The sequence below is a fragment of the Nicotiana tomentosiformis genome, chromosome 3 (genome assembly GCF_000390325.3).
Source record: "Nicotiana tomentosiformis chromosome 3, ASM39032v3, whole genome shotgun sequence".
In the NCBI taxonomy this organism is placed as follows: domain Eukaryota; kingdom Viridiplantae; phylum Streptophyta; class Magnoliopsida; order Solanales; family Solanaceae; genus Nicotiana; species Nicotiana tomentosiformis.
The window spans coordinates 91,069,940-91,080,725 of NC_090814.1; the positions used below are offsets into that span (position 1 = coordinate 91,069,940).

At 36.8% G+C, this 10,786-nt stretch overlaps 1 long non-coding RNA gene across 1 annotated transcript; it reads left to right on the top strand.

Annotated features, from left to right (window-relative positions):
- The first annotated feature begins 343 nt into the window (after window positions 1-343).
- On the top strand, window positions 344-10,452 carry LOC108946120 (uncharacterized). The gene is made up of 10 exons (XR_004508450.2): window positions 344-1,080; window positions 1,328-1,514; window positions 1,644-1,990; window positions 8,327-8,421; window positions 8,483-8,615; window positions 8,692-8,770; window positions 8,870-9,002; window positions 9,582-9,739; window positions 9,841-9,964; window positions 10,082-10,452. It is a non-coding gene; the product is annotated as an uncharacterized lncRNA (long non-coding RNA).
- Window positions 10,453-10,786: the final 334 nt, after the last annotated feature.

Below are 10,786 nucleotides of genomic sequence, written 5' to 3' on the forward strand. Positions count from 1 at the left end.
ACGTGGAATACCTCTATGGCCATCGCATAATGATTTGCTTTTCTCGCTCTTAGCTTGTCTACAATTGCCATGCCTTCTCCTTCTTCATTATTTAATCCTTCATCCTTCGATTTTAAACTCTTTGTGTCTAGATCTGAACATCAATTTTACTTTAATAGGGAATTGGGGTTTCTACTGCATGTTTTGACAGATCTTCTTTCTCTGCTTATCTTTAGATTTCTCTCTATTTTAAAGTGATTAATCTGCTCTGCTCTCCCTGTGTACATCCTCTTTGTTTTCGCAGTTGAGTTGGTTAGTTTACACTTCCTACTGTTCTTTATCTTTGTTTTATGTTTTGTTGTACCGGTGTACTAGTTATTTATTCGGAAGAAGGTTTAAAATTGCTGTGATTTATGGGTGTTGCTGTGTATTCTTCTTTTTATATGCTTTACCTAATTTTTTACTTGCCAAATCTATATGCTTCACCTAATTTTGAGGTGAAAAATTGGAGTTTAAACCTAATTGCTTTGGCCTTTTTCCATTGCTAAGCCTGAAATTCAACTAATCTTTCCCTAATGTGCTTCTTCTCCAATCGTTGTTTTTCTACTAACAAAATCTTCATCTTTTCCATTCTCTCTTCTCAAGCTCTTTTATTTTATTAGTCATTTACTCCTTTATTTATTCACCGGTATGAACTCTTATTTTGGGGATATTCCTTTTTTCACTATGTGTCTTTCCTTTCTGCTTTATCTATTTTTAGGTTTCTGATTTATATTGTCCGTTGATTTATCTAAGGTTTTTCAAATACTCTATTTGTTTGTGTTTAATTTTCAATGTGTTTAATGTTTTTTTTCTTCGAAGACGGTGAGCTAAGGGTTTTAATTTTTTGATTGAATACGCCAAGTCTTTCATATTCAAGGTTTTCCTTAATTTTCTTGGATTCTTCAAGAACTTTAGGTTTATGGGTATTTAAGTAGTTTTTATTTTATTCTGCACAAGTATGCATTTCTTTCAATCTTTGGTCTCAGCAGAAGAAATACCGGTCATAATCAAGCAACTGTTGGCAAGAGGATCCTCACCTGAAAGCTGAACATTAATTAGGTATAGATTAATTGGACGTATTTGTGATTTTTGTACAACTATTAATTAGGTTGTATTCCTCTATGCAATGTCACACATACCCCTATCAGTATGGCGTAAAGGAGCAACTATATGCGTGTAAAGTAATATTTTAGAAATTATTTTACTCAAGGATACTACTTTCCCAAGTCATTTTCCTGATCTGGTTGAACACAGAGTGAATAGTATACCAACTTCATTGATAATCACAAATTAGTAAACAATGGAGATGATATTCAAATGTTATAGGAGTAAACGATACAGAATTAGAGCAGAGCGAAAATAACTTTCAAAAATTTTATAAGTACAAGCTAGAAATAGTTTCCCTAGTGAAATGAATTCCCCATCAAAGTGGAAGCTTTCTTTGTACTCATACTTGCAATGTGCTTCATGGAATAACAGTCTTTCTCCAACTAGTTTGCAATTAATATTGAATTTCTCTCATGAATTTTATATCTACTTCTTTTTTACTTTCTTTATTTGTTGCCTCATATTTGTAATGTGGGATGGTTTGTTCTTGCAATTTTACGAATATCAATATGCAGGTTATATTGATAAAATGGAAGAAAGACTTAGTATCAGTGAAATTACACTACTAACTACATAATGGACTTGCAAAGTCCAGATTGTAGACAAATTTCGGCCGCGAGACAGTAGAGATCAACGAGTTCGTTTTCAGACAATAATTGTCCAGGATGAAAACGTAAGTCAAGTTACAACTATAATTGTAACATAACATCTTCTCACTTGTACTCTCCCAGTAATTATTGCATTATTTCTCTTAATAACATTGTAAGAGGACCAAATTTGTGTAATACTCTATGGTGACGATATTAGACGATGTGATAACTTATTCGAACTTTTTGAGACGTATATGATTTCAACTGCCAAGGTTAGAAATCCGCTGCCTTATTCACTATATATTAGCTAGTTTGAATGGGTCGTCGATAGATTCACTATTGTGGAGTCTATTTGTTACGACTCGAAATTTCAACATTCGGACTATGATGGCGCCTAACATTTCACTTGTTAGGCAAGCCAACGTTAGAATAATATTATCAATTTTTAAAATAATTTTTAAATTTATTAATAATCAAAGAACAAATACGGAAATAAAGTCTAAAATATAGTGAATAATCCATAAAAATAACGGTGTCTAAATACCATCCCAGAATTGGTATCACAAGTGCACGAGCTTCTAGAATAAATACAAATAAAGGTCTGAATAAATTAAAGCTGTCTGAAAATAAAAACACAGCTAAAGTAAAATAGACGGGGACTTCAGAACTACGAACGCCGTGCAGTTATACCTCAAGTCTCCTCTGAGTAGCCGAAATCCGAGCAAGTCTATGGTACGTCGCTCGGACCAACTCCAAAATCTGCACAAGAAGTGCAGAGTGTAGTATCAGTATAACCGACCCCATGTACTGGTAAGTGCTGAGCCTAACCTCGACGAAATAGTGACGAGGCTAAGGCGGGTCACTTACATTACTTGTACGCAATATTAGTAACAACAACAATAATAAAAATAAACCAGGTAATTCATTTATAATAATTGAAGCAAACTCAGCAGTCATAACCAATTATCATTTCCATCAATTCTGTTGCAGCGTGCAACCCGCTCTCACATTATATTCACGTTCAATTATGTTGCAGCGTGCAACCCGCTCTCACATTATATTCACATTCAATTATGTTGCAGCGTGTAATCCGCTCTCACAATATATTCGTTTTAGTCAAGTCTGTTGTGGCGTGCAACCCGATCCTCCAATATGGACTTTTAATAAGTCTGTTGCGGCGTGAAACCCGATCCTCCAATATGGACTTTTAATAAGTCTGTTGCGGCGTGCAACCCGATCCTCCAATATAAAATTTTTAATAAGTCTGTTGCGGCGTGCAACCCGATCTTCCAATATGGACTTTTAATAAGTCTGTTACGGCATGCAACCCGATCCTCCAATATATTCATTATAATTAATTCTATTGCAGCGTGCAACCCGCTCCTCCAACATATTCATTTACCAATTCTTATAGAAGAAATTTCCCAAATAAATGCTACAATTAATATAAAATTATAAGACAACAAGCATACAATAATTATGATTTAATTATGAAATAAATAATGACAAATAGCAAATTATTATAGAAATCAGGGAGAAAATAGGCAGTTTAATATTTAATATGCTAAATGTCAAATAACAATTAAGACACATAATTCAAGTAGCATGTAACAATTAATGCAGGAATTCAAGAATTAATATTTGGCAAAGAATAGGAGAGAAATAATTATTATAATAATTAATTCATGATTTAAAACAATTTATGATTTTTCAAGTAATTATGCAAATAATTAATTTGACGACGTATAGACACTCGTCACCTTGCCTATACGTCATTCACGTGCATTTCACATAACAAATAATTTAAGAATTCTATTCCCTCAAGTCAAGGTTAACCACGATACTTACCTCGCTTTGCAAATTCCAATCAATTACTCAACCACAGCTTTTTCTTTTAAATTTATCTCCAAAATCTTCAAATCTATTCACAAACAATTTGATATATTCAATACTAATCATAGGAATTAATTCCATTTGAATTTACTAATTTTTCGGATAAAAATCTAAAATTCATTAAAATATTCGATAGTGGGACCCACGTCTCAAATCCCAAAAAAACTCACGAAATTTGAACACACGTTCCGCTACAAGTTCAACCATACAAAAATTATCCAATTCGGATGTCAAATGGACCTTCAAATCTAAATTTTTATTTTTTTGGAAAGTTTTACAAAAAATTCAATTTCTTCCATCTAAATCCGAAATAAATGATGAATATAGACATAGATTTGTAAAATATAATCACTTTTAGTTAAAGAACACTTACCCAATTCAAAGTCGTGAAAAACCCCTTTGGAATCGCCAAAATTCGAGACTTAAAACTAAAAAATGAGCAAAAATGGCTAAGACATGATTTTATGTATTCTGCCCAGCATTTTCGCATATGCGGCCTATATTTTCGCACCTGCGGTCTCGCATTTGCGAGACAAAGCTCGCATTTACGGAAAAGGGTAGCTTGACCAGTGGCCGCATCTGCGCCCAAAAATGTCGCACATGCGACATCGCAGAAGCGCACAAGTGACCGCAGAAAGTGACCGCAGAAGCGGTCGTCCTCGCAGAAGCGGTCGTCCTCGCAGAAGCGGCTTGTCCATCGCGGATGCGGTTTCGCACTTGTGCTCATTTATCCACAGAAGCGAAGCTCGGCAAGGTTGTCCAATGTCATAGAAGCGACTGGTATTCTGCAGGAGCGGCCACGCACCTGCGCACAAAATGTTGCAGGTGCGACACACCATAACCAACACTGGGCAGCAGGTTCCAATTGCTCTGTGGCTCATCCAAAACTCATCTGAGCTACTCGAGACCTCGTCCGAATATTCCAATAAGTCCAGAAACATAATACGGACTAACTCAGGGTTTTAATTCATGTCAAACAATATCAAAATTACAATTCACACCTCGATTCGAACTTTGAGTTTTAAACTTTTCCATTTGCAAATCTTGTGCCAAAATATATTAAATGAATCCGGAATGACTTCAAATTTGGCACACAAGTCATAAATGACATAACGGATCTATTCAAATTTCCATAATCGGATTCCGGCTCTGATATCAAAAAGTCAACCTCGTGGTCAAACTTGGAAGTCTTTAACCTTTAAATTGCTAGTTTCGTTAAATGGTCATAACTTGAGCTAGAAACCTCCAAATTAAATTCCGGTCATACGCCCAAGTCTCAAATCACGATACGGAGCTACTGAAACTATCAAAACACTGATCCGGATCTATTTATTAAAAATGTTGACCAAAGTCAACTCGGTTGGGTTTTAAAGCTCTATTTCACATTTTAATCTATTTTTCACATGAAAACTTTTTGAAAAATTTTATGGACTGTGCACGCAAGTCAAGAAATGATAAATGGTACTTTTTGAGGTCTTAGAACACAAAATTACTTATTAAATTTAAAGATGACATTTTAGGTCATCACATTCTCCACCTTTAAAACAAACGTTCGTCCTCGAACGGAGTTAGAAAAAGTACCTGAGCTGGAGAAAAGGTGTGGATATTTACTTTGCATGTCCGACTCGGACTCCCAGGTAGATGCCTCTACCGGCTGACCTCTCCATTGCACCTGAACTGAAGGATAACTCTTAGACTTCAACTGTCGGACCTACTGGGAAAGAATAGCCACCGGCTCCTCCTCGTGAGTCAAATCTTGGTCCAATTGGACTGAGCTGAAATCTAACACATGGGATGGATCACGATGATATTTCCAGAGCATAGACACATGGAACAATGGATGAACCGCTGATAAACTAGGTGGTAGTGCAAGCATGTAGGCTACTTCACCCACCCTTTCAAGAATTTCAAAAGGTCCGATATACCTAGGGCTCAACTTGCCCTTCTTTCCGAACCTTATTACACCTTTTATAGGTGAAACCCGGAGCAATATTATTTCTCCAACCATGAATGCAATATCACGAACTTTATGATCGACATAACTCTTTTGCCTAGACTGAGTTGAGCGAAGTTGATCCTGAATAATCTTGACCTTATCCAAGGCATCCTGTACCAAATCGGTACCCAACAACCGAGCCTCTCCCGGTTTAAAACAACCAACTGGCGATCGACATCGCCTTCCGTATAATGCCTTATATGGAGCCATCTGAATGCTCGACTGGTAGTTATTATTATTAGCAAACTCCGCAAGTGGCAAGAAATGATCCCAAGAACCTCCAAAGTCTATAACACAAGCGCAGAGCATATTTTTCAATATCTGAATAGTGCGCTCTGACTGTCCGTCTGTCTGTGGATGAAAGGTTGTGCTCAACTCCACCCGCGTGCCTAACTCATGCTGCACAGCCCTCCAGAAATGTGAGGTAAACTGCATACCTCGATCTGAAATAATAGACACGGGCACACCGTGAAGGCGGACAATCTCACGGATGTAAATTTCAGCTAACCTCTCTGAAGAATAGGTGACTGCCACTGGAATGAAATGTACTGACTTCGTCATCCTGTCCATAATGACCCAAACTGCGTCAAATTTTCTCTGAGTTCGTGGGAGCCTAACAACTAAATTCATAGTGATACGCTCCCACTTCCACTCAGGAATTTCTAACTTCTGAAGCAAACCACCAGGTCTTTGATGCTCGTACTTAACCTGCTGACAATTCAGACACCGAGCTACATATGCAACAATATCCTTTTTCATTCTCCTCTACCAGTAATGTTGCCGTAAATCTTGATATATTTTAGCGACACCTGGATGAATAGAATACCTGGAACTGTGTGCCTCTTCAAGAATTAATTCACGAAGCCCATCCACATTAAGCATACAAATACGACCCTGCATTCCCAGAACTCCATCTTTCCCCACAACAACTTGTTTGGCATCACTGTGCCGCACCGTGTCCTTAAGGATAAGTAAATGAGGATCATCATACTGCCTCTCTCTGATGTGCCCATATAAAGAAGAACGAGCGACTGTGCAAGCTAGAACCCGACTGGGTTCTGAAACATCTAACCTCACAAACTGATTAGCCAAAGTCTGAACATCTGTAACTAAAGGCCTCTCACCAACCGGAATATACGCAAGACTACCCATACTCACAGCCTTTCTGCTCAAAGCATCGACCACCACACTAGCCTTTCCGGGGTGATACAAAACGGTGATATCATAGTCTTTCAACAACTCCAACCATCTTCTTTGCCTCAAATTAAGATCCTTTTATTTGAACAGATACGAAGGCTACGATGATCAGTAAATACCTCACATGAGACACCGTAGAGGTAACGCCTCCAAATCTTCAGCGCATGAACAATGGCTGCCAATTCTAAGTCATGAACAGGATAATTCTTCTCGTGAACTTTCAACTACTGCGACGCATATGCAATTACCTTGCCATCTTGCATTAATACTGCACCAAGCCCAATGTGAGATGCATCACAATATACCGTATACGATCCTGAACCTGTGGGTAATACCAACACTGGTGCCGTAGTCAAAGTGGTCTTGAGCTTCTGAAAGCTCAACTCACACTCGTCTGACCATCTGAATAGGACACCTTTCTGGGTTAATCTTGTCAATGGTCTTGCTATAGATGAAAACCCTTCCACGAACCGTCGATAATAACCGTCTATCCATCGGGATGCGGTTTCGCACCTGCGCTCATTTCTCTCTAGAAGCGGAGCTCGGCAAGGCTGTCCAATGTCGCAGAAGCAACTGGTATTTCGCAAGAGCGGCCACGCACCTGCGCACAAAATGTCACAGGTGCAACAAACCAGAACCAGCACTGGGCAACAGGTTCCAATTGCTTTGTGGCTCGTCCGAAACTCATCCGAGCCACTCGGGACCTCGTCCTAATATTCCAACAAGTCTAGAAATATAATACGGACTTACTCGGGGTTTCAATTCACGTCAAATAACATCAAAATTATAATTCACACCTAGATTCGAACTTTGAGTTTTAAACTTTTTCATTTGCAAATCTTGTGCCAAAACATATTAAATAAATCCGGAATGACTTCAAATTTGGCACACAAGTCATAAATGACATAACGGAATTATTCAAATTTTCAGAATCGGATTTCGGCTCCGATATCAAAAAATCAACCTCGTGGTCAAACTTGAAAGTCTTTAGCCTTTAAATTGCTAGTTCCGTTAAATGGTCATAACTTGAGCTAGGAACCTCCAAATTAAATTTCGGTCATACTCCCAAGTCCCAAATCACGATACGGAGCTACCAGAACTGTCAAAACACTGATACGGGTCAGGTTGCTAAAAATATTGACCAAAGTCAACTCTATTGAGTTTTAAAGCTCTATTTCACATTTAAATCCATTTTTTACATGAAAACTTTCCGGAAAATTTTACGGACTGTGCACGGAAGTCGAAGAATGATAAATAATTTTTTTTGAGGTCTTAGAACAAAGAATTACTTATTAAATTCAAAGATGACATTATGGGTCATCACACTATTCCAAAAAATAATGAAAAGGAGGCACTGTTACCTCCTCCGTCGAGACTGACTACGATTTAGCTCCTCGATGTTCAACAACAGCCTTATAGTGTTGAATTTGCTATGTTCCAAATTATCATATACCTTATAGTAACTTAATTTCTTGGAACTCATGGTGAATGCAAAATATTTATTTTCTATTTATAACAACAGATCTATTAGTTGTGGTAGCAAACTGTGGGGCAATGCAATACACCGCTGATCAGACTAAGAGATTTCAAGAGGCCATAGTTATGGACAACAAGTGAGTCATTCAATCTTCTATTACATAAAAAAATCTCTAGCTGACACTTATAAATATACAAGAAGAAACCTTTTTTCTTCACTATATGGGAAGACTTGGCAAGCAATGAAGGAACTGAGTTATTGAGACAAGTGAGACAACTGCAAGAATACCCTGTCTTTCTCGCGAAATGGATAGCTACCACAAAATACCATGGCGGTAAGCTTATGAAGTTCCTGTTTCTATATATGGATAATGCTTCCCCGTTGTTTATTAAAAAAATTTGCATACACAGTTTCCTGTTTGGCAACAAGATACAACTCGACAATGTTAATCAGTCCTCTGTATGTGCAAGCAACAAAATTACGAAATTGGTACAATACAAATTGTGCTTAAAATATATCACGTCATTATTTAAGTATTGTTACTTCTGTGAAAAAACAATTGTCTGACATTTCCCGTGCGAATTATAGGGCAAATGAGAACAAACAAATGCTAATCGAATACACATTGAAGAGTTCAACGGAGTCAGCTTTATCACTTAATCTTGTAGTTGTTGACGATGAAATATTATCTGTTTCGGCTATTTCTATGCAAACCTCCACAGTGAGTTCATTAAATTACAAAAGAAAATGCCAAAAAATGCCACATCGTACTCTGCCATTGCGTATCTTTTATACAATATGGATAACTATTCAATATATTCGAATATGCTATTGTTCGTGTTGGCCAGTAACAGTATAGTTTAAACAATATTAGACTATAAATTTTTTGAATAAACTCTTACGTTAAAGTTCAACTATAAAAAATCTTCATTGAAGTTATATATTGTTTGCTTTACAATTAAATTTATTCTGAAATATTTTTTAAAAGTTTGATCACTATATCATATCCTATTTGTATCCTACGTCATCTTAATATTTGGGAAAGAGGTTGTTGATTCAAACAAATCTATTCTAATATCAAACAGAATAGTTTTCAATTTAGTTTTACATAATATTTGTTAACTATTTTTTATATTTTACTGTCACAACACACTGCTCATGAGGTTTTACTAACTATGCAACTTTGTATTATTTGGCTGCTGAAAATTATATGCAATTAACAATTGATGATTTAGCAGGTTCCACTGTTTACGTTATAAACATAAAACTAACGACTTGTTTCATCATTTACATTTTGCAGGCGGAAATTTTTTACGTCGAAGGATAAATTTCTCTACCTGAGCATTTCTAACGATTTTATCTGCTAGGTTGTTCTAAATGTAACCATCTTGTTCGGAGCAAAATAAAAAGAGAAGTTCAATGCATAAACTACAGGCTACAACGAATGTTAATTCCAAGGTAACAATTGCTACTAATAAGATAATGCATTGACAATATTTGATACTGTGTGCCATCCATTCTACCTCAACTAAAGTAATTTACAACATACCACATTATAGGTGCCACTTTGAGGTAGATATTACAGACGAAACCGGCACAACTATAGCAACAATGTCTGAAGGCTTGGCCGAAAGAATGTTGTCAATGAGATTTAAACAGATATATGATATCGTCAGTGTTAAGGTACATACACGTACAACACTACGGTTAACATAAGCCAACATAGTTAATATAATACTCTCATGCTTAACACATAAACATAAGCTTCGACAAATCCATTATTTTACTATCTCTTTGCAGAATGAGTTATTCCCTGTTGCCCATATCAATCGACAACTTGCAAATAAATTATTCAGAGTTCAGCTACAAAGGTCATCATCCAGAACACCGGACAAAAATGCAGGTTCTCTAGTCTTTTTATAATACACTGAAAAACTAACCATGTTTCTACCAGAAGAGTCAACATCAGTGGCAGGTGTCGAGGGAACTATGGAAGAAGAGCCAATACTTGTGACTGATGTGAAAGGAACTAAGAAACGAAAAAGGGAACCAAGTACTCTACCAAAGACACAGTCAAGTTTAGAAATTCAAATACCATATTTTACCATCTACTAATTTTCTTAAAATAAATATTTTATTTGTACAGTTTGTCGAGGTAGTAATGTACGCTCAGATGGTATTGTCACGATCCAAACTAACCCTGTCGTGATGGCACCTATCGTGGAACTAGACAAGCCGACTCATTTCCAAAGCAAACCGATATTTTCGTTTCAAAGATAATTTCAATGCCATTTAACATAAAAGCCTTCGTAAAGGAGTTCAAATTAAAATAAAAGTACAGAAAAGAAAAGTCCAACATCGGGGTGTCACTAGTCATGAGCATCTACTACAATTTATCTAACAATATCAAGACTAACATAGTCTGGAAAGTAGCTAAATATAACTAAAGGAAGGTAGGAGGGAGAAGAGCAGAGTTGCGATCGCCAGGCAGCTACCTTGCTATCC